This window comes from Lemur catta, chromosome 9 (assembly GCF_020740605.2).
Source record: "Lemur catta isolate mLemCat1 chromosome 9, mLemCat1.pri, whole genome shotgun sequence".
Lineage (NCBI taxonomy): Eukaryota > Metazoa > Chordata > Mammalia > Primates > Lemuridae > Lemur > Lemur catta.
The window spans coordinates 40694696-40700971 of NC_059136.1; the positions used below are offsets into that span (position 1 = coordinate 40694696).

General features: G+C 36.7%; 1 non-coding gene across 1 annotated transcript; it reads right to left on the reverse strand.

Moving 5' to 3' along the window:
* Positions 1-3040: 3040 nt before the first annotated feature.
* On the reverse strand, positions 3041-3142 carry LOC123645491. The gene has a single exon (XR_006737604.1). It is a non-coding gene; the product is annotated as a small nucleolar RNA U13 (small nucleolar RNA).
* Between the last annotated feature and the right edge of the window lie 3134 nt (positions 3143-6276).

Below are 6276 nucleotides of genomic sequence, written 5' to 3' on the forward strand. Positions count from 1 at the left end.
GAGAGTCTAAGGTTAGTCTATGATATAATTTCACTTTTCTATATGTGCTAACACACTATAGCATACAAAATAGTCTTTTAAAAAACAGTTTCAAGGATGGTAACTGAAAAGATTTAGTTCTATACTAATTGAAATGTCCTAGTAGTTCTCTTAGTCAGGGAGAGTTTGGTAGTAATTTAAATTAAACTAACTTAGGCAAAAATGGGAATTTATTGGAATAGTTCAGGGGTATTTCACAGAACACACAATGGGCCTCAAGGACACAAAGCCCAGCAAGTAGAAAATTAGGAAGCAAAGTCAGTTTGTTGAAAGCTTTGTTTTGCGCATCTGCCTCAGTATGTGCTCTCTCTGTCTAGGGTTCTACTCTCTGCACAGTGCCAAATAAAGCCTAATTAGAACTCTACACTCCAGTTCCAAATTCTCATGGAATCTTGCTGGTCCATCCTGGGTCAGAAGTATGCCAGGAGAAGGTTCGAGTTCCCACAAAAGTCTCAGGTAAAACTGTGAGGACAGATCTTTGGAGCGTAAATGAAAAAGTTTCCTTAAGAAGGGGCACAGGTGTAGGAAGAGACAATTGACATCTTTTGTTGTATATGGGTATTTTAATACTTGTAGAGTGCACATGGTATGATGTTTTGAGTTGGGTTTTATTTCAAAGTAAAAACAAATTAGGAAGTGGCCAAGGATATATTTTTTTGACTCACTGTGGTCTGACCTTCTGGGAATTGATAAAATGTATTTGGAACATTTTGGAATTCAAGACCTTTTTTGTCTCCTTAAATCCAGACATAGGTAAGTTTTTATCATCTGTATATGGGAAGTAAAGAAGAGAAGAGAAGGAGAGAGAGAGCGAGGGTGTGCGTTGATCTTATCTGGATAGTGTCATTTTGTCTTGTCTGCATAGTAAGAGCAGATTCTCAGCAGTGAGGTGCTTTAGGCCTGTGTGTAATAAAGACTTCTGGGAATGCAGTCTTTTGTTCATGAGGTCTGACTTTTCTCTGACTTCTATGTATATCTTGGTCTCAGACCTATAGAAAAACTATGTGAGATAAGAGAGACCCAGAGCCAGAATTAGCAAATAATTCCCTTTCCTATTGTGCAGTGATAGTGTGAGTGCCTATAGTCTATTCAGAGGTTTTTCAGCATCTTGGATTATTAAACATTTTTAACTAGCTCCACAATGCATTTGGCTTAATAGTCTTACCCTTGATTTAATAAATAAATAAAGAAATCTTGTAATTGAAGGGTATTCAGTTCATATGCATGTTTTTAATTTGTTCTGAGATGATTCAAGTAGGATTTCTTAATAATCAGTTATAGCCAAGAAGATTTTGGACATCTTCTGTATCATTTCTAGAATAAGAAGTGGAGACTTTTATTCAAGCAAACAATTTAAACTCGTTTCCTTTAGCTTTTGAGTATGACTTTTGAGTGGGCTTTCCATTTGGCAAAATAAATTGTCCTGTCCACAAAGGGCAATGTGAAATTAAACAAACCATATAAATTATGTGAAACTCCCATCAGGAAACCCAATAATATAATTCTATCCCTGGGAATTGTACACAGGCAAATGGAATCATATAAACATCCTAGGAATGAGTAAAGGAGACACTATTTCCACCCTTCGTGACAATGCCCAACTTAAACCAAACTTGTGTCAAAATATTCTAGAAAAACTAGGAACAAATATCCCACAGCCCATTTTTATATTTTTTCTCCTGACTAGTGCTCAGTAATTTAGTTATTTAATGGGAACATTTATTTAACCAAATTTTGACTAACAAACCAAATGAAGGAAGATCTCAACAAATTCATAGCATGTGCTTCCCAGTAACAGCTAGGCAACACATTTTCCTATTTCAGTTTAATAGGATTGATGCCCACCATTTAGTGTAGTGCTAAAACAATTTTACTAACAAACTTAGCTTGTTCAGCTTCTGCTAAATGAATAGATAGCTTCCACAGACAAGATTACCAGACCCAAACAAAGGTGAATCTCATGTCTTGAAAGTTGAAACACAACTATAGGATTATAAAGCTTATTGAAGTATCCCCTGATTTGCCATCCATGATATAGAGAACTCTTCCTACCTAATCTCTAAATCCATAATTAACCTAATCATTCAGCCTAATGGTAACTTTGGATCTAACATACCTCTTTTCTTTTTAAAGGATAAGACATTTCTTAAAAATATTGAAATTAACAAGGCTTTCATGGGCTTGAGCCCATGAAGTCTATTTGACTTCATAATTTTTCTAAGACACTTCTGGTTTAATCATCTTTATACACTAAAGGATAGCTAGTCCATGAATTGTGCAGAATTGATAGAGTCAAGACTGATCTCTGCCAGTCTTTAACATATTTTTCACCCAAAAGCATTCTGAGAAGAGGACTCCAGATTCTTTAGGCTCCAGCATATCAATAAAGGAGAAGACCTTTCCTCTTATCCCTATAATCTCTCTGCTCTAGTCCTTTATGTTAATAGATGCAGTCATAGAAAAATTAAAGGTCAAAATAATTTAGTAAGAAAGTTGCATTTAACAAAAGAATATCCAATTTAAGGCTGGGTTTTATTAATTATATAAATTAGCAAAGCTAATCTCAGTTAGTACGTCAATTAATTACTTATAGCAATTAACACAAGCTAGGTACCTAAAATAGTTGGACAAAAATAACACAGTCCCTGATCTCATGGAATCATAGTCATATATATTATGACAGAGGTAAAAACAAGGTGAAATCTTAGGAATAGCATAAGAAGTGAGGACAGAACTCTGAGGGAGCATCATTCTTTAGGTACCTAATCATGGCTTCATCCTTGGTGGGAGATTTTAAGCCAATTCCTCTAGGTTTATTCTGACTGCAGCCCCTTAACAACACTACAACGGTGAAGAATTGGAGCCAGAAAGTGGAAACCTCGGGCAACAGTTTTGGCTCCACTAGGAAATGACTTTACTTAAGAAAAATTATTTACTCTTCTTTACCAACTTTTTAAGTTGCTCTGAGGGCCAAATGAGAAACCCATTTTTTTTTTCTTCACATCAGACGGATAATGTGCCGATGTCGTAACAAGGATTGAGGGAGGCACATCTCACGCACACGTGAAAACCCAATCATCAAGCTTATGAATTACAAAAGGTTAGAGAAACCCGTTTTGAAGGTACAGCCCCTTCCCATTCATTTCTTCCCTCAAGTCTCTCTCTTCTTATTCCACCGTGGATGTGATGTTTAGGTGGTTCCTTCACCGTATGTCAGAGAGAGTCATCGTACTAAATCTCCACTCCCTCCCCTGGATTCCTAGACTCACAATTAGCACCCCGAAGGTTCCCCATCAGATCTGTTCTCACACTCAAGGACTACTGATTGTTTAAGTGGCTTTTTTTTTTTTACCATCGGACAGGAAGCTTAGTCAGGAAATGAAACCACGGCCATCTTTCTATCCCTGGTGCCTGACTCCTAGTAGAGACCTCACAAGAACATGTGGGCAGCCTGGCTGAATGGATAAATGGAATGAATGACAGAAGATATTTTAGGGGCTATCACTCTCAGACACTAGCTCTGTTCTCTGGGGCAAACTGCACTGTGGCAGGACAGTGGCCCATTCCTGTCCAAGGCACTTTATATTCAAATGACAAATTGGGGTTAGGGAGAGAGTGAAAGAAAGAACACAATTCATCATTTCTGTGCCAAAGCGCTACAGGCATAATGGCAAACAATCTTGACAATAACTCAGGAGCTAGGTATTGGCTCACATTTATGGCTGTGAAATGGAAGCTAGAAGTTAAATAATTTGCACGATGTCACATAACAGCAATCCACAAGGTCTGACACCAGGGCTGTGCCCTCTATTTCCGTTTCCCAAACTGAAATGTGAGATACAAGTGGCCACTGTTGAAAAGATAACTGATGGCTGCAGTGTAGTATTATTTATGCTTGTTCCTCTGCCATTGGAGAATCATAATACCTGTGGTTATATTGTGACAGAGGTGGTTGATGGCCTCCCTAAGCCATTCATTATTTTTTTTTTGTCCTATCTCTTTCTCTGTCTGGAAAATATTGTTTAGATATAGGACAACTAATTAATAACATTAAAGGCTATGAGAAGCCTACAAACAATAAACTTATTTAGCTTTGTTTAACCTGTGATTTCCAAACTGATTAGACCACAGCATGCTTTTTTGTTATGAAGTACTTGCTAATCTTTCAGAAGATACTAATTTCTCACAGAAACATATTTTTTTAGGCATTGATCAGCACAATCCTTGACTAATGACAATGGAATCATCTTTGATTTGAATATCAAAAACTGAGTTGTGTGCTCATGGCATAGCATAAAAAAAAAAAGCCTGTGCTCATAACATAAAATTTTGACCTCAGGCAACAGAAAACAAAGGTAAATATGCTTGACACATAAGCTGTTTGTTTTTATTCTTCTCCTCGACTCTGTCTGCAGAACCAAATTGGAGAAAATAAGAGGTCCTCTGACAGACCCCTGGTCTCCTTACTGAACAAAGATGGAGCTACTGCCTCCCCTTAATACCTCCCAAAACTCTCCTCCCCACCATTAGGGACTCATCACATATAAGCTGCCCTGTGGCCAGTGACTCAGGCAGATGAACAGCTGTCAGACAGACCACAGAAATGATCTGTGACGTTGCTCCATAGGAGTGGCTTACTGGAGATATTACCTACCCAGTGGGGTGAGTTGTTTTATATAAATCCATAGTCAGAAACTTAGATTGTCACTCCCAAGATAGGATTTCTCCAACATCTTCTCTATTCTGGACTCCTTACCTTGATAGTGAGATGACACATATTATTACAGATTATTTCTCTCTGGGCATTAGCTCAGCCCAATTTATGCTTCACAAGTTTAATTAGTGCACTTTTTGGTGTGCGTCACCAGCGAAGCAAATAACTTTCTGCATTATGGCTTTTTTCCTTTTCATATATCAATTTACAATCCTAAGCAATACTTCTAGAAGATTCATTTCTGAACTGGAAGTGTAGTCATCAAAAAGTCATATGGGTAAGAAAAAATGAAGTGGGAGTTTGGGAGGTCTCTGTGAGCTGAAGGTTAGTCCCCAGATGCTACAGCCACAGGAATTTCTCAGTAATAAACAGAGGACAGTTGTCATTTTATTTAGCTAAAGAGCAACCCAAATGGGATGCTGTAGATTATAAACAGATCTTTAATAGTTAAAAAAAAAAAAATGTTCCCAGTACTTTATCCAAGGGCTTGTTTCCCAGCCTATTCTTTCCCCACACCCATAAAGAAAAAAAAAATTAAATCTTATGATCTATGAATCTCATGTAATTTAAACCCTGATTAAAGCCATCCAACTGAGTTGCAGTCATAAACTTATTGTAAGTCAGTTAACTGCTTAAATGGGTGAGGTGGATTACTTCCATTTGAAACTCAGATGAATGTCAGTTTGCAATCAGGCAAGCTCATCTGTATATATTTACATAACTTAACCAGAGCCATTTCATTCACAAGAAAGAATATTTTATATTCTTACTTTTATCATTTTAGATACTCCTTAAATTATCATACTACTTCTTTAGTGGGGATGAGGGGAGAAAGAATATCACTAAGCAAAAAATGGCATATTTCTTCATGAACAAGAAATTGGCAAACATATCTTTAATATTGCTCTTAGCTTTTCTACAGAGCAATAGTGGGAAAGTTATAGTTTCTTTTTAATTCTTTTTTGGAATGGAATTTATATGTGATGAATCAGCCGATTACCAAGATTTCATAGAAATTTTGGATGGAATGCAGGGAAATTCTGATAGGATATGATTTTTTTTTAACTTACCAGTAGTGTTATTTTACTTTTCTGGCAAACCTAACCTTATTTATATAGAGACCTGCCAAATGCTACTATTTTATGGGACTTAAGACAGTTACATCAATGCTTCAGTGACTCTAACACCCTTGCACCTGTTTCACTGCATTTTTTTTATTTCTTCCAGTTGTGTTCAAACTAACACAGAGAGCTTGTTTCTTGGGTGCTGTTCTGCAGAGAGCCAAAAGCACAATCTTTTCAATATCTTAACTATATATTATTAATAACAGATTTTTTTCAATAATGGGAGATGGTTATAGCTGGGATGTTTTACAGCGTTTTTATGATTGGTAACGCCTCAAGTTCATGAGTTTATCATACCTATTTGTGATGACTTCTTTATGGAAAATATTTTTCTGAGCTGAGAATATCCAAAGCAAAGCAGAAAAATAAACCCGTCAAGTACCCTGTCACTGAAAAGAT